Raw genomic sequence first — 25,433 nt, 5'->3', positions numbered from 1 at the left:
TCCCTCGGTACCCTGTCATATGCTTTCTCTAGATCTATGAAACATAAACACAACTGCCTATTCCTCTTGTAGCATTTTTCAATTACCTGGCGCATACTGAAAATCTGATCCTGACAGCCTCTCTGTGGTCTGAAACCACACTGGGTTTCACCCAACTTCCTCTCAACGACTGATCGCACCCTTCCTTCCAAGATGCCAGTGAATACTTTGCCTGGTATACTAATCAATGAGATACCTCGATCCTTCCTGATCCCTTGCTTATAGATAGGTGCAATTACTGCTTTTGTCCAATCTGAAGGTACCTCCATGCTAATTTTACTACTTTATGAAGCCATTTTATCCCTGCCTTCCCACTATACTTCACCATTTCAGGTCTAATTTCATCTATTCCTACTGCCTTATGACAATGGAGTTTATTTACCATCCTTTCCACTTCCTCAAGCATAATTTCACCAACATCGTTTTCCTCCTCCTCATGAGCTTGGCTGTTCGCAACACCACCAGGATGATTTCCTTTTACATTGAGAAGATGTTCAAAATATTCCCTCCACCTCTCCAGTGATTCCCTGGGATCTATTATGAGTTCACCTGAATTACTCAAAACACTGTTCATTTTCTTTTTCACCTCCCTTCCTAAGATTCTTTATTACTGTCCAGAAAGGTTTCCCTGCTGCTTGACCTAGCCTTTCCAAGTTGTTACCAAATTTTCCCATGACTTCTTTTTGGATTCAACAACTATTTGTTTCGCTCTGTTTCTTTCATCTACGTACAAATCCTTGTCTGCCTCGGCCCTTGTTTGGAGCCATTTCTGGTAAGCCTTCTTTTTACGTTGACAAGCTGCTCTCACTTCATCATTCCACCAAGATGGTTGCTTTTTCCCATCTTTACACACAGTTGTTCCTAGGCATTCCCTTGCTGTTTCTACTACAGCATGCCTGTATGCCACCCATTCACTTTCTATATCCTGAACGTGCTTACTGTCTACTGTTTGAAACTTCTCACTAATCATATCCATGTACTTCTGTCTAATTTCCTCATCCTGGAGGTTTTCTACCCTTATTCGTTTGCAGACAAATTTCACTTTCTCTACCTGAGGCCTAGAGATACTTAGTTCACTACAGATCAGATAGTGGTCTGTATCATCGAAAAATCCCCAGAAAGCTCGTACATTCCTAACAGATTTCCTGAATTTGAAGTCTGTTAAGATATAGTCTACAGTATTATGGATCTGGTACCCCTAGCCTCCCATGTGTAGCGGTGAATAGCCTTATGCTTGAAGAATGTATTCGTAACAGCTAAACCCATACTGGCACAGAAGTCCAGCAAACGCTTCCCATTCCCATTAGCTTCCATATCTTCCCCACATTTACCAATCACCCTTTCGTATCCTTCAGTTCTATTCCCAACTCTCGCATTGAAATCGCCCATTAGCACTATTTTATCCTTGCTGTTGACCCTGACCACGATGTCACTCAATGCTTCATAAAACTTGTCAACTTCATCCTCATCTGCACCCTCACATGGTGAATACACAGACACAATTCTAGTCCTAATTCCTCCAACTGACAAACCTACCCACATCATTCGCTCATTGACGTGCCTAACAGAAACTATGTTGCGTGCAATGGTATTCCTGATAAAGAGCCCTACCCCAGACTCTGCCCTTCCCTTTCTAACACCCGTCAAGTACACTTCATAATCTCCTATCTCTTCCTCATTTTCTCCCCTTACCCGAATATCACTTACTCCTAGCACATCCAAATGCATCCTCTTTGCTGGCTCAGCCAGTTCTACTTAAAGAATTAAAAGCTGTGAATAAAATATAGGGACATGTTTCGCCCTTTATTTGAGGGCATCTTCAGCCTTAATCTCAATCTGAAAGATAATAAATCAGGATCCTGATTGTTCTTAAAATAAATTACAAATGAATGTGAGGATGATGCAGGAAATATGCGTCAAAAGGTGAGCGAGATGGTTGACAGCAGTTAAGGTATTCTCAAAAATAAAGTCTTAATAAAGTTCCACAAACAAATAGTTGCAATTTATACACCTTCTTGAATGTCCTTGTCTAAAAATGTGGTAACAAGTTGCATATTGGTAGTTCTATAAGAATGCAAATTGCTACGTTGAATCTTGTATAGCGGCGTCCTTTGTTGGTTGAGGGTGTTAGAGAAAAGTTTGGATCTTAAACAGTTCAAACATCAGAATAATGATGAAGAATGTTGCTGATTTTTCCAAGTGGAGTTTAAATACATATTAAAGCTAGTAATGAGACGTTTCTGCTGCTCACTCAAATTATACTGTAGGGGCAAGGGAAACACTTGATAGTAAGTGGTTACAACTATGGTTTTATGAGAAAACAGTAAATTTTATTAAAAGGTGCCCTGTAAAGATTGAGGGCGTAAAAACTCAAATTAGAGCTTAAACGGTTTGTTCTTTAGAGACATGACGAAGAAGATTATTTATGAATACTTCAAGTGGGGTTTATAATAACATATAAAGTGGTTAGATTGTTGTAAAACTCGTGTGATGAGATAAATCTGCAGTCTTCTTAAAGCACGAGTGAAGATGAGTGCTCAATGGTAAGCAGCTGTATTAAATATTAGCTGGAAGGAGCGACTGTAGCTTCTTGTATAGAGTCGAAAGGGAAATTTGGTTTAAAGTCTATAACAATAGGAGATTTACGTATTAAGGAATGAATTTGAAGGAAAAGAGAGTTCAAAGAAAAACCGATGTGTGTAAATTCACTGACCTCTTTATTAATGTTAAATTGGTTAACGTAAAGTTGAGTTGGAGAGAAAACGTGTGTAAGTTCATTTATTTTCGATTGTAATAGTGTTAAGTAGTTGCTATGGTAGCGTTGAAATGACTAATACTTGTGTTACAACAATGTGAGATTAAAGGAGGAGAGGGTCTAAGCGGGGTGTCAAGTTTATATGTTATTGGCCACGGCGGGCAGCGAGAAATGAGTTCAATTCTCAGAACAAAATTAAAGAGAAACACTACCGACTGCTTCAAGTGGAGTTCAAATAAATATTAGAGCCAGCCTGTAGTTAATCCTTTGTGAGGAGATATTTCTGCCGCCCTCTCAAATTACGTTGCAGGTGCGAGAGTAAAGCCTGACAGTAAGCAGCCACAATTAGAAAGTTCTATAAGAACTCAGTCAATTCCACTAAAAGGTGTCATGTAAAGGGTTGAGGGAGTATGAAATCAAATTATAGCTTTAACCTTTTCATTGCTGAGATAATTTCTCTTTTGTAAAATCCCTGTGCTGAATTATTTTTATTAATTAACTTCAATACATAAAATTCGGAAATAAGATGGGAAAAACCAGAGGGTTCTTGCCTGCTTGTCATATATTTTTATACTAAGTTTGGAAGGTCCTAAACTGATTTTTCTAACACAAAATTACCTACATGTTGAGCAGGAAATGCAAGGTTGTCCAACATAAAAGGCCAACAATTGAACAAAAATCGAAATAATAATTAAAAATAACAATAAAAAGCTCAACTTATATGTTTCAGTGGCTACAGGTGGTCCTAGCTGTCCACTTCCAAGCACCGATATTTAACTAAACTGAAGACAATAACTTCAGGGGTGTCTAAAATGAGTAAAAATGTATCTAAATTTTATGGTAAAACACTGAGAATGTATTAAAAATTCCTATACATCTTGGTTTGATATCAAAATAAAAAATGGTCCAGACCAGTTAATCAAGGGTTGTACAAAACTGGTAATTCCAAAACTGTGGGTAGCCTACAGTTTTTTCAAATCGCATGTCTTCTTTGGAAGTGTTCATTCGCACAAAACAAGTTCATCTCCTTCAGTACCTTACTAGGGTATGGTAGTTTCCGAAGCAGGGGTGTACACAAAGTCCAACGTTGCATTTTTTACACATATATCTGTACTTTCATTATAATCAATGTCATCACTATCATCATTATTCTCGAAATCACTAAAATCGGAATATTCATCTTCTGATTCTAATGTGGATAGCACTCTTACAACCTCGGATTTGGTAAGATCACGCGCTTTACTGGCGGTCGACATACTGTAGCTTACTCATCCCTGACGCGGGCCTCACTGCTAGCTTGCACGCCAGGCATACCGCAGAGCAGCTCGTAAAGCAGTGTGTTGTATTTATCTCAATAACTCATGAATGAATCAACAGATTGTCATTTCGTAAGCTCCTATCTACTGCAGAGAGATTGCGTGTATCTGCCCATGGAGTTTGAATGACTTCTTATGTCAACGTTGGGAGTATTGCATTGATAAAGTCAGAAGAATGTCACGCTCGCAATATTACGGGCGCAGCAGAGCAGCGGTCACTCTCCGCGCTCGCAATATTGCGAGCGCAGCAATGTAAAGGTTAATAGTCTGACGAAGAAAAGATTTTTTGATCATTCCAAGTGGGGTTTAAATTTTTTTTTTAAATCTCGTGAAATGGGATAATTCTGTAATCTTCTTAAAGCACATTCAAGAAGGTGTATAAATGTATGAATGTATTATCTATTTCTGTATTCTCTTTCTTTATAGTTGTCAATTTGTTTTCCTTAATATCCTGGTCTTCTCCTATAGTTCATCCTGTTTCTACTATTTCAGAACTGGTTATTTGGCCGATAGTATGGCACAGATCTGCTATAGCCATTGTACCTTAGATATGTCTGACAGTTATCCCAACATTGACATTTAGTCTCTGCTCTTTCTCCCCTTTCATTCCACTCTCTCTTTCTGGAATCTCTAACGTTTTCTCTTCATTCTGCTGGTAAGCTCCTGTTATCGTCTTCTTTTGTTAACAAGTTTACTACTTCTTCGCTATTCATATTCCTTGATATTCTGCTCATTGCGTGTACTGATGTCATGTCCAACTGCCTAAGGATGTTCTCCATGTCGGCCGCCAATTCAACATTAGCAGCTGCAAGCAATCTTTGTATGTCAGGTGGAAATTGGTGCCGAATCCAGATCTTGAAATCTATGGAACTGGTAGGCAAAATAGTCGCTATATCATGTCTCCTATCGACGAGTATTTCTTGGAATATAGTTCTAGTCTGAAATTCTGTTGCACTTCTGAATTCCAGAAACATTTCAGGAATCCTATCTTGAATTCCTCGTAATCATGGAACGTATATTTAAATGCCTGGTACCATAAATTTGAGTTGGAATCCAGGTGCTTCTCGATTATTCTTAGTTTTTTCCCGTCTGGTATTCTATTCTCTTGAAAATATTCCTCCATTTCTCGTTGGAATCTTTTTGGTGACATATTTGCTGAATTATTGAAATGTTTAGGGCAATCATCATAATTATGTTTTAATTATATTAATGATTGCTGGATTTCCATTATTATTGTTTCCTATGACCATATCTCTATTACTTTGGTTGGTTTAGCCTGTATTGTGGGTGTTCCTTCCCTTCCCTGGATTTGCAACTCTATTGTTTTTTGTCTATCAGTGTGTCCTTATATAACCGATTTCGTCACTTAGGCTTCATTTCGGATGTTTTGAATCTCTCTCTGGATCTGTTTCAATCCTCCCTCTGTTTTGTTGATTCTTTCTTCTGTTTCATTCTTGTTTCTTTCCATCTCCTCTTTCATGACATCCATTTTGTCTCCAATCTCGTCTCTTGCAATTTTAAAGTTTACTTCCATGGTCCTATTCATTATCTGTACGCTTTCATTTATTTTCTCTATTCTCTCTTCATATTGATTCCATACTGTCTGTTAATGTTTTGATTTCATCTTCTTTCAGACTCTGTATATAGCTCCTACTCTGTGTCATTTCTTCCCTAATCTTATTGACCTCCCCGTAGATTTCTTTATTGTTACCCGTAATACTGGTTTTAATCTCCATTACTTCTTTTCCAATCTTTCCCATCTCCATCTTCATGGTTTCTCTTTGTCTTTTCTCCAAGTTTTTAATTTCTTCCAATTGATTCCACTGCATCTCTTCTTGCTTCTGTTTATGCTCCTCCTGTACTTGTCTTATTTCTTCTATCTGCTTTTGTTGCATCCCTTCTCTCGTTTTTTCTTAATAGTTATTTGTTCGGGGCGTCGACCCATGTGGATCTTTTGTCTCTACTGGCGCAATATTGTATGAATCTGCGTGTAATTGGAATGGCGGTAATGTGGAGTGTTGTGTGTTAGGAAAGGAAGATTAAGAATGTCACAAACACCCAGTCTCCAGGTCAGGGATATTAATCATTACAATTTAAAAACCCCAACCTGGCCGGAAATCGAACCTGGGGCCGCCGGGTGACAGGCTGACGCGTTGCCCCTTACACCGCGGGGCCGGACTGCATCTCTTCTTAATTCTTCGAGCTGTTGATGCTGTTTCTCTTCTTGCTTCATCATTTCTTCTTGTCTCTCTTCCTGCTTCTTGATTATCTCCTGTTGTTTCTCTTCTTGCATTTTGATCATTTCTTTTAAGATTTCTATAATCCCTGTTTGCTCTTCCTTTGCTTTCTTTATTTCTTCTGAGACTTTCTATATTTCTTCATCTTTCTCTTGCAGTCTCTCCTCTTGTTCTTTTTGATACTCCGCGGTGTAGGGGGCAACGTGTCCGTCTGTCACCCAGCAGCCCCAGGTTCGATTTCTGACCGGGCCAGGGGTTTTTAATTGTAATGATTAATATCCCTGGCCTGGCGACTGGATGTTTGTGATGTTCTTTATTCAAATTGCGATCTTAATTGGCTAACATTTGACATTTTTCCCGATTCTCAATTACTATAAAAAAAATACATATATATATATATATATTCAAGTTCCTACTTTTCCTCTATATCAGCTGCAATGATAATGTAGTTTTTCAATATTTCATTAAGTTTAGGGTTGACTATCCGGAGTCCACCACACCGATCAGCAGCTATTATCCCGGGTTTAAAGAAAAACTTTCGTTATTGTGGCCATGTAAAATTTTATCCTTCCCAATATGATTATTTTCTTTAAACAACTTACATTACTATCTTTGTCTTCTAATTCAATAGAATTGTGACATTTAAATTCTATCATATTATCTACAATAATCATATTATATTATAGCAAATCTTTATCTTCTCTACAATTACTATCTCTCTCTTCTCTCTGCTCATAAGTTGAGCTCTAATTTTTCTTGCTTGCTTGTCATATTTCTCTTCCTTGGGTCCATTGTTGTGCCAGATTCTTTTTAAACCTCTTGGCCCATCTTTCTCTTCTTTTGCTCTCACGTTAGGCGTTAACTTATTCTTGAATTCTTTCTTTCTCTTTTGCTCCACTTATGAGCGTCAATTTTTCTTCACCTCTTATCTTTCTCCACATTATACCCCGCCACATCATTTGACGTCAATTTGTTTTTCTCTTGTCATCCTTCTCTTCTCTTTTTGTTTGTCCCTCGTTTGGCCGCTAATTTTTCTTATCTTTCTTTTTCTTTTGTTCCACGTTGGGGCGTAAATTTTTCTTGTTCTTTGGTCACCCTTCTTTTCTCTCGTTTTAGCCCCTCATTGGAGTGACAATTTTTCTTGCGCCATCTCCCACGTCCGGGATGCTTGGCGCCAAAGAAATCCACGACTAGGTTCGGTAGGCACCTCAGGGTAAACGTTAAATATAGAAAAAAATTGTGAATATATATTTAACGTGGATCAAAACATAAGAGAAATACGATTAGTCATGCCTTAGTTCAAACGCATTTGATGGACGTCTCCACCAATATCCAGATGTAACGACGATTATTCAAAATGTAATTTCCTTCATCTAAACTTACATACTATACCAACGATCTATAAATAATGTCAAGGTTTACCTTACAAACTAATATTTATTCAAGAAAAAAAATTAATATGATGGCTAAGGAAGTTTGTTAAAGTCTCAATTGAAAATCCCAAATTAATTAAATCTGAACATTATTCTTGAATTATTCATATGTAGTCCTTTTTAAATCATATAACTTTAAATAATCGTCATCGAGCAGGAAATTTAACTTAACTTCGCCTTGGCATGAAAAGAAATAATTAATAAATTAACGCAGTCTAGTTTAAGCAAGCATCGGGTGCGGACGAGCTGGGTCGAGTGTGCTGGTAGAGCGGGAGTGGAGTGTGAGTGGTGAGTGCAAGCGGGAAGACGAGAGTAAAGAGGAAGATGATTGGTGTGGAATAATATCAGGTAGTATCAGAAGATGGCAGGGGAGAAGGAAGAAGGAAACGGCCAAAAGAAAAGGAGGTAAAGTGGAAATAAGATTGAAGGGTGAGATGATATTGGTGGTAGCAGTGATTATGGTACTGCTAGTTATAGGGGGCATGGAAGTAAACCCTGCCTGACTTCCAGTGGCATCATGAGCTGGGAAGATGAGGAGGTCATAAGGAGGGTGGTAAAGGAGGTTGTGGAGGAAGTATGCCCATTTGAACAGATTAAAAATATGATTCAGGAACAAGTAAAAGAGTTTGAAAATATGAGGCAATAGATCCAGGGAAAAACAGATGAAATAACTACCAAAGTGGGAAATAACGAGAGAGAAATTGTGTCACTCAAAGAGAAAATAAGGAATATGGAAGAAGAGGTGGTGAAGCTGAAGGCAGAAATAGAAGATAGTAGCCAGGAACGCAGGAAGAAATGCTTATTTATATATGGAGTGCCGGAAGAAAAGGGAGAGGTCAAAGTGATGACAATTCACAAAGTTGTGGAAGTCATCCAAAACAGAATGAAAATTAACTTCAGTAAAGTTGATATAAATGATGTGGAAAGGATAGGTAAAGTACAGGGTAACAGGTCGATAAAAGTGAAGTTGTTATCCACCCTGGTGGCGGAAATAGTGGTAAGAAATATGGGTAATTGACAGAGTACAAAAATATGGCTTAAGAGAGACATGGGAAGAGAAGGGATTAAGAATATAAGAACACTTAAGAACATTTAGTGAGGGCCAGTCTTCAACGATTAAGAGCTCACATTAGGGGTCAGGAATTAGTGGTAACCAATGGCCAGTGGACCAGATTTTGGACAGTCACAAATTTACGTGAATTATAAGCAAGAAGAAGTGATGGGGAAGAGAGTGGAAGAAAGGCAAGTTAGAGAAACCAATGTCGGAGAAGACGGACATGGTGATAAGGAAAGAACCAAGGGAAACAGGAAGTTGATTGAAGAAAGGCAGGGAGATGAACATAATAAAAGAGTGGTCATGCATAGTGAAAAGGAAATAGCCAGGGAAGAGGAAAGGCAGAGAAGTGAACACAGTGAAGGAATAGATGTGCAGAGTGGAAAGGAAAGGTCAGACAGGGAGAGAATAGAACTGTTTATGAACAAAGGGAAGAGCAGGAGCTTAAGGGATCTGTGGGGAATGAAAAAAATGATGAGGGCATAGTAACAAGTAAAGTTAGTAAGTAAGTAAGGGAATAGTGGATGAAGACATGGTGGTAATATAAGGAAAGTTTGTTCGGTTGGTTAAGAATGAGGAAGTTATAGTGGCTGTGAGGATTTGAAATGCAGAGTGAATTGGATTTGAAATGTATAGTGAATTTAGTTGTTAAGTATGATTTTGTTGAGAAGTGATTATAGGCTAAGAGTATGTAGAAGTTTAATGAATAAGAGATTGAGCTGATGGTTTATGGTAGAGGGTGTTTGTTAACTGTATCTGAAATTAATAGTGTATACTGAAGGTAATAGAGATTATGAATAAGAGATTGAGCTGGTGTATAAGTAAAAGACAAGGGGTATTAGTAAATAAGCTAAGTTATGGTGTCATGTAAGAGTAAGTAAGTTAATGGTGGAATTATTTGAAAGGGGTAGTGGATTTAATGTGGAGTTTGAATAGCGAAAAATGGCTGCTTTATTGTATGTATATTATGGAAAGTGGCTTGTGGATGTAATTGGAGTGGTGGGAGGAATTAATACATGTTTTTGATGGAAAATGATGGTTAGAAAGGTGTGGAATAAGAGGTTGAGATGATGGTATACAGTAAGTGAATTGAAGGGTCGAAATTAATGTGAGATTATGGTTGGTAAATGTATGAATGGTAAGATACCTAATAAAAAGTGTGATTGAAAGAGAGATGAAAAGGGAGGTAGTGATACATAGTTGATAAATTACGAGTTTGGTATGACATGTTAGCATAATTTATGGTTGGTATTGCACCGATCGTTGAGGGAATATCGATTGTGCCTCGATGGGTGACTAATATAATGCACCGGCTATCCCTCATCTTACATGTAACTAATCTCATTATTAGACCCGTATTGAAGTATACTATGATAAACTAACAATTTGTTGGTTGTTTTTGTTCCACCTTTTCAATACAATCCCTCATCTTCCGACTATACCACGTATCAGAGTCATTTGTATGGATCGTGCATTAAATATGATGCTAAGTATCGGTAGCTACATCTATCTCCATTAATCCGTCAACAATAAACTCTTTATTCCTTCATAATTTTCGATTAAAGTATTTATCTCCTTTCCACGTTTCACTGTAGGCGTCAAATTATTCTCTGACTTGCTACACGATACCTCTCAGGGGTAACTAATATGCATCAATAAAATATATCTTTTTTTACGTGAGTTCAACTGGGAACCCGCATATCCTCTCTTATATTTAACCAGCAATTCCATTTTTCCTTAAATATCAATAAAATCATCACTCAAACTCGTCCAACCAAAAATAATTCTGAAAGAATTCAACGTAAACTGGTCTACTATAATAATGAAATAAATTGCAATAATAATAATAATAATAATAATAATTTAAATGTTCAAATTCTTGTTTTATTCATGATCATGAATTGCCCTGGGATGAAGTACTCGTTTGTTAAAATATCTGATTACATTCACCGTCTCTTCATCCAATAAAATAAAAAAATTAAACAACAAAATCTTTGACTAAGATCAAATCATTATCTCATTAAAGGATTATGGTTCTCACAATATTAAAGCAAAGAAAAGTTTACGACATATATATCATAACTATCACTCATTAAGTAGCAATCGTGCCAGATATCTATGAAATTAAAGTGTCAAGAAAGTTGAAAATGCAAATAAAATCATAAATTGAATTAAGTTGAAAGTGTAGTTAACATCAAAATTGAATCAAATCACAATTTAATTAAATCAAAAATGCTTATTTGTATTCTCAATAAGTCATCCCTAATCATTTCGTTCATCCTTGCTTGATTTTCAATTGTAACGCTAGCAGAAAAAGCAAAGTTCCAAATGTCATAGCTTCAAATGGCTATTTTTAATATATTCTGTTGCATAAAAAAAAATCAATCACCTTCATCTGTTACTGGATAAATATATTGCCCCCATCATGCTGGGCTCAGCTCGCCGGAGAGCGAGGGTCTCAGAGGTGGACCGTTCGCTATCGGCTGTGCAGAAAATTTTAAAGGTAGGAATAGATGAAGGACTAGCGACAAATGAAAGGAAACTAAAATAGGTTTATACATTTATTAAAAACTAACACTCTTTCAATAAAATAATTAAATATACAAAATCTGGTATTGATTCTTGAAATCTCTTCTGCTCGTGCTATCGTCTATAAGGAATCTTGATCAAATTAAAGCTCAACGAATGTTCTTGTCTGTAATAATAAATATAGGGATCATTAATTTACTGTAAAATGGATTGAAAATCAAAATAATATCTGGTATCACTCTCTCCTATAATGATAATTAAATTGCTTAAATAAAAATATTCAGGCTGGATTTCATTTTGTTTTAGGCTACAAGAAAATGATCATTTTCTCTTCCTTATAAAAATTATTGAAAATTATTTAATTCAAGAAATTGTGGTTAATAAGTCTTCCTTAGACTCTCCCTTTATCAATTAATTCATTTTCATAATTATTAAGTGACTGAACTTCTTATAATAAATTCTTATGTGAACTCATATTAACCTAAACTTTACTCGTTTTTATGAAATAAGTGACTGTACAATAACTAATAATTCAATCTTGTGACATCAATCCACGGACGTTGCCTTCTCTTATTCACTTTAATTTAGTGAATTAGACCCTAATCTACCTTAAATTATAATAAAATCTTCTAAAGATTCATAATTCCTCAAATCACGGACACGCGAAAATAATGTAAATCGGTCAAAATTTGACGCACACAGTGGAGAATATCATCACAGAATCATTCAAGAAATATTCACAAAACACAGAATATAATCTAATCACACAACACACATTCACACCTAGGTACACGACCATATTATAATATTATTTACACGATCACTAACCCATTATTATTAAATTTTGGATTTATTCCAAATTAGGGAAATCATTCTCTAGATGACAATATCACATATATCCCGGGTATCGATTTAGAGTGTGATAGAGTTGAGGTTATCACTTTTATGCAGGAATTAATTATACAACGATGTTCAAGGGAAACTTTTAAACAGAAATCATCCAAAATAAGCAAGTAAAATACCTACAACACAGGTCAAAATATTAGAATACGCGCTTACGGTACATGAGTTGCGGCATTTCTTTTTATTCTCCTATGATATCGTGGCTCTCAATTAATCTGCACTGAAGCTCAAAGAAATCATGTCCATTGACACATTCCTTCCAAAATGACTCTAATGGATGCATAAATTATCACACAAGATATAATATCCATCTGCAAGTCATACTCAATTAATAGCACAGTAAAATATACATATAATTCATCATTACTCCGTCCGTAGGATGGCCATGTTCCAGGCCTGCTTTACATAAAGTGAGCACACGATAATTCTTTCCAAGAACAAACCAACATTAAACCCATGACCTTACTCAAATTTTAGCCCGTAATTAGGTTTAAATATTTTTACTCATTATTATTATTATATTATAGACCGTGCTTAATCTCACTTGCAAAGCTGTCATACGAAATTATTCAGATGACTCTAAACGAATTAAATCTCACAGACATGTCGTATAATCGTAGAATGAAATTTTACACGTAGAAAAACACTAGAACACTGTCCTAATTTGTCTCAATTAAATTTCAAATTATTTCAAAATCCTACAAGATTAACGCGGGGTTCATTTATTTTTCTCTCTCCTGCCTTCTAAATTTTTAGGACAGTTGCGGTCTCTCTCGATGACATACACTCTCATCTCTAACTAATAGAAACAAATACACATTCATTCCAGAGCACAAACTACCTCCCACCAAAGAAAGAAGAATGAAAAGTCAAACTACTGCAAAACTAATAGAGATATAAATGAATAAGGTAAGGCTACGTTTTACAAACATTTTACAAAAGGATAGAAAGATAAATTCTTAAAGATACTCATGTGGCTGGTGTTAACTGGATTCTGGCTGATGACCTAGTACGTGGTCACATCACCTTCCATCGAACAAAGTCTTGCCCTTGTCCGACGCCTTACATGATTAGTGACTCATGGAGGAGCTGAAGGTGCACAGGAAACAGTAGTATTCATCTCGGAACTGGATAGCCATCTTGAAGCGAGGTCGAACCAACGACCTTCCTTCTTCTGAGCTCTCGTAGAAAAGCTGAAACTAACAAAAGTCTTAGCAATAGTCCAGGATACACACGCGATGTTTAATAACTCGGAGATGGACACTTATCTTATGACAATCCTAAATAAATCGTAGAGAATTTTTCCAAATGTCTGAATTGCAGTTTATTCAGTCCTCAGTGCCTTCTCTAATGCAAAGTCTCCCAGTGAAGCAAACGACGTCCAGTCTCTACCGTAGCTGCATTTAGAGTAACGACGTCCAGTCTCTACCGTAGTTGTCTTCAGAGTAACACGCTCAAATCCAGTGTTCAGAAGTAAAAACCCTCTATAAAATTTCCTTTGGAATTACCATTAATTCACTGTCTTAAGATGTAGGTGTGCCTCTTAATTATATCCGATTGGTGGATCTGTTGCATTCCTGTGAAGGTTATCATTTTTATTGGCTGCTCTAGTTTCACGTCACTCGACCTTGTATTTATTGATCGATCGCAATCACGCTGCTCGCTCGATCACGCGGTACACACACATGTGTTAAAGGCCACCTAACAGGAATTTCACCCTGCTTCCTCGTTATCTTGGTAGGTCGGGAAAACCGGTTCGCAAGTGGCTGGCTCGTGTTAGCACGGGAGTGTGAAATATCGCCCTCCTGGCGATTAAATAATGTTACTACTCGCTGATGAAATAAATCATTCTCCCGTACTAAATTATTACCACTTTTGAAGGGGACAATATCCATAATATTTCCTAAAACGTAAATGTAGGTATCGCCTAATAAATTCTAACCATTATCCTATCAGGTCTTACATAAATTAAAATTCACAATTGCATCTAAATTCAATCACTAGCTCATGGAATTCTAGATAATATTGCTGATGACAATTATTTACCTGTCAAGGGCAGATATTTCAATTATGAAAATGCTTCTCCCCAACAAATCGTGGCTTCGACAAAAAAAAAATCAAATACGACTTATTACAACATGTGAAATTCTAGAAGATATTTATTATCTGGAAATTTTATTTTGATGACTGTATATAGTTCTCAGCCTACAGATTCTGTGACGTATTTCACCGTATGAATATCCTATTAACCCAAAACATCCTATGCCGCTATTAAAATCATGCCGCAAAAACATCAATTATAACCAATGGTTAGTATCACGTCATGTAATTACTACCAATAAATCATAAATACATATCTCTCTCCATATTTCAACCATAAACAATATCACTTCACATTATTCATATCAACAGATATATCCCTCCGAATATTCATACTTATAAACTCATCGTTACGTCGTATGTACTCTTAATTACACATTTAAATATCTCATATTTCTCCTTTAGCGGCGTATCGCTTCATTATTCCATTATCATATGGCAGTGATGCATTAATGGGTTTAATTTCTGTTCAAATATACATAACCACTCTTTCCTGTAAAAGAAATTCATATATGAATGAATCAGGCTCGTATTTACTTACATGTGGTGATGTATTGGCGATAACCAAGTCTTAACATCCTATAAAATCATCTATTTCCATTCCGCGTTACAGCTGGATTAAATCACATTATGTATAACACCTTTCTTTGGCAAAAGTTGAAATGTTGTTTTCCAATCTCTCCACATTGGACTATAAGCATCCCTACATAAAAATGTTGATTTACATAATCGAAGATTACCTACATCCATGGCTTTAAGACAATTGTGATAATTTCTTTGCGAAGACACTGCACATTGAATTCAATTCTCGAAGATATAAAAGTCAACCTTCTTAGAATCACATCACTAACATCTACGCTCTACTTCTTAAAGTTAAACATGTATGGTTATTTTGAATAGATAAAACTGCATGGAACTTAACTTTTATCTGCTGGCGTTACTGGACTGGGCTAGAATCCAATTCGGTCATCTTTGGTTCCTTGGCTCCATGTGTTGGCTGCATCACACTTGGGCAGTGGCTATCAGTTTCGGGCTTATAGAGTCAGCTGGTGTTCTCCATCAGTTGTCAGTCCCATCTCCAACTTAGTTACTCATCTCGATGCCGTCGTTTGCATGTGACGAGAACATATTTAACACCATCATTAGTACCACAGTTCAGTCTCGCAACAAATTCTCCTGTGTCAAATTTCTAACTTTAAAACAGGTTATTCCATCAAAATTCAATAACAGTTTCCAGTTATAAGATTTGCAAAGTACTCTAGGTAACTTCTGGTTTATAGTAAATATCTTTTGAGTTAGCGATATGTTATTTTCACCGAGTAACTCGCGCTAGCTTTTAATTTGAGCTTTGGTCTCCGATAACTTAAATTCTTCTTTTCTCTTTTCCTAAGTTTTCCTCCTTATTAACCTAGATATGTAGTAGTAGTAGTAGTAGTAGTAGTAGTATTTATTCACTCATTATGTTGTTTACATATTTACAGGACTCTGTTTCTTATATACATAACTCTTCTAATAACATTATTACTTGAGAGAAATTAATCTTTTAACTAAACCACATATATTACAGAAGTAGTAGTATTATTATTAACATATTAATACTTAAAATAAATTGAACTTGTAACTATCTCTTGCACACATTAAATAAATTATTATTATTATTATTATTATTATTATTATTATTATTATTATTATTATTATTATTATACATAACAAAATCACACCAACCTCAACAGAGTCGAGTAGATATCAGTAAAATACCATGTAAGGTGAAACCTTGTGTGTGGTAATTTAGAATATTAATTACATAGAGAGAAATATATTTCTAAATGATGCCTGAAGTATGGGTATGAGTGAATGATGGATATGATCAACAGCACATGGTGGATCATCGAATAGAAATTTAATATGGTGACGTGATAGTCTCATTTAGTTATTTCTTCAATAACTGTTTTATTATCCCTAACAAAGGATTTAAGACACTTCAGACTCATTTTCTGACTTAATGAAATAGTTTGTAAAGAACCAGAAAGGACATTAAAGAATTTTGGAATGAAGTACAAGAAATTGCGCTTTGTTATGCTAAGTTTGGGTTTGTATAACATACAACGGTGGTTCATCTTACTGCGTGTTGAATATTCATGTTTAATGTTCTCAATTATATTTTTTGTTTTTGTTAATATATTTGTATATTTCAAGGGCATAGAGCTGTTTTACATTAAATATATTTGCTTCAGCATATAATTGACTACTTGGGTATAATCTTCCTTTCTGGTACATTATTCGTAATATAAGGTTTTGAACAACCTGTATTTTATTGATTACTTTTTTGTAGGCTCCTCCCCATGCTAATATTCCGTAGCTAAGAATAGACTGAACTAAAGCGTAATAAACCTCTCTAAACAATTTCATACTGGATATGTATTTTAAACTGTGAAATATATAAACAGTTCTTCTGATTTTCTTTCTTAAATCGGTAATGTGACTTTTCCATTTCATGTTCGAATTAATTAATAATCCCAAATACTTAACATTACTTTATAAATTTTGTAGCAGTTACAATTAAATTTAAAGTTGATGTTGTGTACAGTTAATTCATTAAAACCGTTCCGTGTGTCTGTTACTGAAAAATTCATAAATTTTGTCTTTTTAATGTTTAAAAATAATTTATTATTGTCTAACCATGCTTTAACTTTAAGCAATGCTCGAGTTGCTCTCTGTCTGACAAGATTCCAGCTATCACCCTCTACATAAATGATTGTATCATCTGCATATGTTACGATGTGTGTATGTTTGGCATTTGCTATTGTTTTCTCTAGATCATTAATAAATAGAATAAACAATAGTGGACCTAATACCGTGCCTTGTGGGACACCCTTTATTATCTTCATTGGTGTGCTTAGATGTTGATTAATTTTGACGTACTGTATTCGATCTGTCAAGTAACTCTCAAAAAAATCCAGCACATTACCCCATAAGCCGTATTTTTCCAATTTCTTTAGGAGGAAGCAGTGTTACACACTATCGAATGCCTTTTCAAGGTCGAGAAATATTCCTGTGGAGAGCATAGAAGAATTAAGATTTTCATATATTCTCTTTGTTAAGGTGGATATAGCATCAGTCATTCCAAGATTTTTAATGAATCCAAACTGTCTGGGCGAAAGTATTTGGTGTTTTTCTAAAAATTGGTAAATATTGTTCTTTAAGCATTTCTCGAATATTTTTTATATTGTTGTAGTTATCGAAATGGGTCTGTAATTTCTAATGTCATAAATATTTCCAGACTTGTGAAGGGGTTTTACTGTTGTTGTTTTAAGCTGCTTTGGAGAGTAACCTAAGGTGAAGGAATCATTGGTAATATTCAGCAGCGGTTCCTTTAATTACTATATTTTCTTTAATGATTTAAGCCGAAATACTGTCTATTTCTACAGCTTTGTTTTCATGTACTTCACTCAAACATCTCTTCAGATCGTATTCTGTTACCGGCGCAAGGAAGCAAGTATGAGGGTTGCGAGCGATATTTAATGTGGAGTCGGAAATCTGTCTGTGATGCTTTGCTTTCTCAGTGGTTTCGTTAATGAAATAATTGTTAAATATATTAGAAATACGTATGTCATCTTTACAGATTTCACCTTTATATCTGATTTCCTTGATTTCTTCTTTTCTAACTGACCTTTGTGTTATTTCATTGACTATGCCCCAGGCCTTACCCCGGTTATTTGAATTGCGATTGATCAGATTCCTATAGTACTCAGTTTTCGTTTTCATAATTAGATCATTTAGTTTTTTCCTATATTTCCTGTACTGTTCTTTAATTTCCAAGTTATCCTTATTTTTTAAATATTATTGATAAAGTCGGTCTCTTGTGTGAATAGATTTCACCAAACCGTAAGAAATCCATTCTGTTCTTTTAACTTCCTTTGATTTCAATTTAACAGTGGACAGGCTCATGCAGCTTTTAATCGTATTCACAAATTTATCAAGTTTGATATCTAAATTACTGCTGTTCAAGATGTCTCCCCAATTTATTTTACTTAAATGATTTTTAAGCTCAAAATGATCAATTTTAAAACAGTTTCATCGAAAATTGGGTATATCATTAGGGACCGACGCATTTTGAATGTTGAGACTTACTATTATAGGATAATGATCTGAAATTTTAGTTTGAGAGGTGATAGACAGAATGTCGTCATTTCTCAACCTACTTTTAATCAAAGCATGATCAATACAGGATTTACTTGTACCAGATACTCTAGCAGGATTGTTTATTAAGGACTGAAAATTACTTTCTTGTACCATGTTGAGATATTCGTCACAGTCGTGTTCATTTAAAAGGTCTATATTTGTGTCCCTTATTATCAGTTCGGTTTCAACATGGCATCTATCTTGGATATAATGATCTAACGCACTGAGAAACCGCTGTTTGTGATATTCATGTGACCAATATACTCCTGTAATAGCTATCTGTAATATCTTTAATATTACTCGATCTTCAAATAATTCCTCAAAATCTTCTTCTGTGAAAGCTTCCTCTTTCTTTACGTGACAAAGTTTGCGTGTGTAATTTCGTTCCGATGCTCAACGTAATTGTGATTGTTCACTTTGCCATTTTAACAATTTAAAATATTCTGCATTTTTCTTAGTCACGGCCGTGGGGATTCTATAGGTCTGAATGTCTTACTTCCTGACCACGGCTTATTTGATTCGTTAATTTTTTTTAAATTTTTTTTTTACACATTCACGGTTCTTTAATTCTGTATGACTGCACTTTATTATAACATAATCACGGCCTATAAAATTCTGTATGTCCGTACTTTCTTCTAATGTATTCTCTACTCTATAGTCTTTGTCATTTTATTATGATGCATGGCAAACATTGGTGTTGTAACGTCTTGTTTTAATATGGTCAGAGCAATGAAATGGTACAGTATATGTATGAATGGTAAGATGATTATTGCTGCTTTTTGTATGTAAATTACGAAAAGTGGTTGGTGGACATAATTGTACTGGAGGGAGGAAATTAATCTGGGATTATGGCTATGGTAATTTTGAATGGAAAGAGTGATGAAAAGGGAGGTAGTGAAGTATAGTTGGTAAGGATGGGTGGCCAAGAGTGAATAATTTATTTAAATGGTATTAAGTTGGATGATGGTATAAATTAATATGTGATTTTATATATATGAATGGTAAGATGATTATGGTAATGTTGTGTGAAGGCTGTTAAGAGTGAGTATGACCCCCTGCGGGTGGAGGACGCATTTGTAGACTACACCCGCGGTATCCTCTGCCTGTCGTAAGAGCCAACTAAAAGGGGCCCAAGGGGCTCTCAACTTGGGAGTGTGGATTGGCGACCACGGGCCCCTTAGCTGAGTCTTGGCATTGCTTCCACCTACTTGTGTCAGGCTCCTCACTTTCGTCTATCCTGTCCGACCTCCCTTGGTCAACTCTTGTTCCTTTCCGACACCGACGGTATTAGAGCATTCGAGGCCTAGGGAGTCTTTCATTTTCATGCCCTTCGTGACCCTTGTCTTTCATCGTCCGTTACTTCATTTTCCGAAGTGACAGATCCATTCTTTCTTCTTCTTTCTCTCTCTCTACCCCCTGTGGATGGGGGGTGCAGACGAAAAATACACCCACGGTATCCCCTGCCTGTCGTGAGAGGCGACTAAAAGGGGCAACCTAGGGATGATTGAATTAGAACCATAAAACTCCTTTTGATTCATACCATCACACGGGCAACACCATGGGTTGCCTGTACTTGCGAGTGGTACCACTATATTAGGTACGAAATAGGTTTGTGATTAGTAGCAGCAGAGAGGGGTTTACTGTAGGTTTCCAGTACCCGTGAGTCGTACCCACTTGAGCAACACCACGGGTCTGGGCGTTGCCTGTGATTAGTACCACTATATGAGTAACACCACAGGATTACCCTCGTCCGTGATTAGTACACCAAAGTGAGGAATACCATCGGTTTGCGTTGCCTGTGTGTGGCGCCATTATGTGAGAAACACCATAGGTCTGCGTTACCTGTACGACTTCCCAATACTTGTGAGTAGTACCATCATATGTGGAACACCGTGAGTCTACGCTACTTTTGATTAGTACCCCAACATGACAAATACCATGATTCTACTTTACTAGCAATAAGTACTCTTATGAGGGGCCGTTGACCTGGATTTTGGACCCCTTTAGACAACAAGCATTATCATAATCATCATCATCATCAGGATTGTGCTTTAGAAGTGGTCCCTTGGTCGGTAATGCTATTTCTTTATGATAATTCTTGGGTAGGATCCACCGATTGTTTTGGGTTCATGTCCATCCATTCATTCTTCATGCCATTTTTTATATTGGTCAGTGGATGATTTAAAACTTTGTCATTTCATTTTATACCATCAGGGGCCAATGACCTAGATGTCAGGCCCCTTAAAACAACAAGCATCATCATCATCAAGAGTGAGTATGTTTATAATAAAAAGTGTGATTGAAAGAGAGATGAAAAGGGAGGTAGTAACACATAGTTGATAAATTACGGGCTTGGTATGACCTGATAGCATAATTTATGGTTGGTATATGTGTGAATGGTAAGATGATTATTGCTGTTTTTTAAAAAATGTAAATTACAAAATGTGGTTGGTGGTCATAATTGTACTGGAGGGAGGAAATTAATGTGTGATTATGGCTGGTATATGGTAATTTTGAGTGGAAAGAGTGATGAAAAGGGAGGTAGTGTAGTTGGTGAGGATGGGTGGCCAAGAGTGATAAATTTATTTAAATGGTAATAAGTTTGATGATGATCTCTAATATGGCAGGAAGTTAGATAATGATGGTATAGTGAGTAATGAGAGGTAATATGAAAGCAGAACAATGCACATTGTAGAAACATGAGGAAAATGTAGGACACAATCTCAGCAGTTGACTCAACATGATGACTGTGCAGGAAGTTGTAGTAGGTCGTGTGTGGAGATGTAGGTGTGGAATGTAATGACTTGCTGTGTCAGTCAGGAGAGGAGAAGGAGGGCATTGTCCTCCATATGGGTGGCATTGCGCCAGGGTGCCAGAGTGCCATATTACCTTATTTCATTTTATTTTTGCCATTTGTTCATGTAATTGCTGTATTAACATGGCTATCGGTTCTCTGGAAGGGAGTTGTCCGTGGGCCATTTGTCAGCATGTGCCGATTATTTTATGATAATTTATTTTGGTGTGTTAGTTTGTCTGTTTATTTGTTCAGTTGGTGTTATTAGATTGGGTAGGAATATAGTTTGGTATTTAGAGTGTTTGTTGAAAGAGCTTGTCTAGGTTAGGCATTATTATTTTTCTCCATTAACGGATCAATAAGGTAGCAAATACTGTAGATCTGGAGGAAAATAAAGAAATAAATAATAAAAATAATAATAAAAGAATAAATTAACACATTGCGGACCGGTCCCGAGAAAACTCGTGTTTGCCTAGCCGAGCGTTGCGGACCGGTCCCGAGTTATCTCGTGTTAGCAGCAGACTGAACTTTAGTGCTATCTTTTGAGATATACGGGAACTATTTGGAGGTCAGGGGTGATAGAACTCTGTTATGTAAGGTTCTACACAATCGATAGTCGCATTTATTTTCGAGTATTCTTCATATCATAGATTTTCTTTGCATTTCCTGACAACATGTTTACACAGTTCGAAGAGCCATGCAAGATGACAGCGCCCAGGGATCGCACGTGTTTAGACAAAGATGAAATTATTCGCGAATTATGTGCTGATACAGGCTCCGAATATCTAAGTGATGCTGAATATTTAGAGTTCGATGATGAAATATCTTCTAACGGAAATGTTTCAAGTGATGACGATGATATAGTCTTATCTTCAAGGTGTGAAACACTCGTAGCGCAGAACGAGTCTGATAATTGTGTTCCGGGTGTAAATATTCTAAATATTGTAAAGAATGTAGTGTTTTCTGACAACTGGGTTATGGGCAACAGTGAACCTAGGCTATAGGATTTTGAAGGTGCTGCTGGTATAAAGGTATGGTCTAATGAATCTGGAAACATAGGACAAGTAGCAGGACTTATGATTGGTGAGGAATATTTTCAGTATGTAGCTGAAAAGACAAACTTATACTATGAGCAGAATTCACATTCTTATAATGTATCCCCTAAAACACTAAAGTGGACTAATGTCACTAGCAGGGAAATTTAAAAAAATATTGCTCTGTGTATATTGATAGGCCAGGTGAAGAAATCATGTCTGGAAAGTTACTGGCCAACCGATCCCCTAATAAAAAAACCCATATTTCCGAAAACTATGAGCCGAAATAGATTTCAAGAAATACCCTGCATTTCAACATCTATTCAGGAAGGCCACTAGAAAAATATGCAGTAGTCCTTCAAAAGCTAGTGAAGTTCTGATAGTTTATTTGAATGCATGCACTCCAGCTTAGAGGTAGTTAGAAAGTGGCCGGGAACAGGGCTGTGCATGGGGTGAAATGCACCCGGTCCACAATGTGTTAACAAATATTTACAAATTTGCATGGGTAGGAATCGTTTAAATTAATTATATGGTCTTGTAGATGATAATGCATTTCTTCTTCTTCTTCTTCTTCTTCTTCTTCTTCTTCTTCTTTCCGATGAGGCCTACTAAGGACCGCGTGCCAATTTCAATTCAGTTCTTCATACTGTGTTGTTTTCTCTTCCGCTCCTTCCAATATTCTTTCATCCTTTCACTATGCTTTTTCCTTCTGTCCTCGGACCACTTCGCACCAGGCTTCTTGTTCAATCTTCCTTGGAATCCTTCCATACTTACTACCCTCTTTCTAAAAATTTCTCTGTCCATAGTTTCTTCCTCTCTTATATTATTTCTTTCTAAATCTTTCCTTACTTCTTGAATCCAGCTAGTTTTTTCCTTTTTTGTCCCAAAGGTACTTGAAAATCCTTTCTGTTAATCTGGAATCATCCATTCTGTAAATATGTCTGAAAAATTGCAATCTCCTTTTTCTTATGGTTTCTGTTATGTTTTCTATGTTCCTGTATATTTCATCATTACATCTTAATTTCCATACTTCTGTTGTTTTCACAGAGCCTAAGATTTTTCTCATGATTCTCCTTTCTAGTACCTCAGGTTTATCTAATCTATAGTTTAGTACCAGGCATTCACTTGATATAAGCATTCCGGTTTCACCACATAGACATTTTTTGTTATAAAAATTCTTTGTGATACCATATGCTCTTTCCATCTTGTGTACCTGCAGATTTGTTTAAACCATTTTCTTGAATTATTTCTCCCAGATATTTGAATTTCGTTACTCTTTCTACTGGACCAATATCTTTTCCCAAAAATTTTGGAGCATACTTGATGTTTGTAATAAATTTTGTTTTTTGTACGGAGATTCTCAAGCCTGTGTTGTTGGCTATTTCTTCAAGAGATTGACTTGTGTTGTTGCACTTTTCTGACAATATAGCAAAATCATCTGCAAATGGTAGGCAATTTATTTCAGTGCCTTTGATTTTTCTCCCCAAAGTTACCGGCAAAATGTTATGCTCTTTAAGCTTTATGTTCCAAATTCTTACAATTTTCTCTAGAACACAGTTGAATAGAAGGCATTTCAGTTTTTTTTTAAGCCTTGGCTGCTCTCGCTGTATGATTGAGAATTTTTACAATTTTCTGTGTGTAGAATTCATTTTATGTGAGGGGAAGAAAAAATTTGATAATGTTTTGGTAAATGTTCATCTTTTATGAACATCTTCATATTACTTTGCGTTTTGTAACATATACAGTTTTTCAATAAGAGCCTCTGTGGTTCAGGCGCCAGTGCCAGCGTCTCATCACTGGGTACTGTGGTTCAAATCCTGGTCACTCCATGTGAGATTTGTGTTGGGCAAAGCGGAGGCAGGACAGGTTTTTCTCCAGGTACTCCGGTTTTCCCTGTCGTCTTTCATCCTAGCAACACTCTGCAGTATCATTTCATTTGATTTGTCAGTTTCCAGAGGAGTGCGGCAGGCTTCTGCAGCCGGCACAATTCCTATCCTCAATGCTAGTTGCAGGCTTCATTCTTTACATTCCTGACCCACTCGAATGACTGGAAACAGGCTGTGGATTTTCATTTCATTTTCACCATTTTTCACTAAAAAGGAATACAAACCATATATTTTTTCATATGTTGTGCAGTTTTTTTCCTTCATTAATATTTCTATGAGCAGTGAACCAGGCATTCCAGACACTGTATCGAGACTGTTTGCCAGAAAACCTGTCTGAAAACCTCAAGCCATTCCTTCCAACAACAGTCTGCCAAAATTGACTGACTTTCTCTTTTTACCCCTTCCAAGTGGCCCTGTACACCTGTGCCATCTACAAAACAGTACTGGCAGAAGATGCAACCCTTTACCAGAAAATCAGTCGATATCAGTCAGGCACCACTGATCTGCATTTAGAGCTGTTGTCCAGGTGGGAAATTCCCTATAAGTTGTTTACCTAGTCTTTTCAAAGAAGCTGGAAATTTATCTAACTTCTCCATTATTCATTTATTCCAATCCTAATTCCTCTTCCTGTAAACAAGTACTGCTCCAATTTGTCCTCTTGAATTTCAACTTTATGTTCATATTATGATCTTTTCTACTTTTAAAAACTCCTCTCAATCTTAGTTGACTTCTAATGTCATTCCAAGCCAACCACTACTGACAGCACAGAATATTTTGCTTAGTCAAGCTGCTCTTACTCGTAAGCCTTCCCAGCTCAAAGTTTGCTACATTTTTGTAATGCTTCTCTTTTGTCTGAAATCACCTAAAACAAATCTTGCTGCTTTCCATTGGGTCTTTTTCAATTCTCGAAAATACTGAAAAGCTAATTGTTGCATATTGTAACTAGTGTTAATTCCAGGAAAAGTAACCAGTGATTTATTTCATTTCTCTCAATGTCAGGGTTTCATGCAGCTGAAAGACTGTATAAAATTATTGGAATTATTGTATTCCCTCTTGTATTGTAATATAGAAAAACCATCATCTATAAAGGTTTATTTGGTGAATAATGTTTTAAACCTGCTTTTGATTTAGGGACAAAGATATTTTAGTACTAAAATATGTTTTTCATATT

At 36.2% G+C, this 25,433-nt stretch overlaps 1 protein-coding gene across 1 annotated transcript in view; it reads left to right on the top strand.

Annotated features, from left to right (window-relative positions):
• Positions 1 to 25,433, top strand: part of LOC136866818 (E3 ubiquitin-protein ligase TRIM33) — a 268,047-nt gene that overhangs the window by 36,045 nt on the left and 206,569 nt on the right. The gene's annotated exons all lie outside the window — the stretch shown is intronic.

Source organism: Anabrus simplex, chromosome 3 (assembly GCF_040414725.1).
Source record: "Anabrus simplex isolate iqAnaSimp1 chromosome 3, ASM4041472v1, whole genome shotgun sequence".
Classification (NCBI taxonomy): Eukaryota; Metazoa; Arthropoda; class Insecta; order Orthoptera; family Tettigoniidae; genus Anabrus; species Anabrus simplex.
This window is presented reverse-complemented; position numbering and strand designations above follow the sequence as displayed.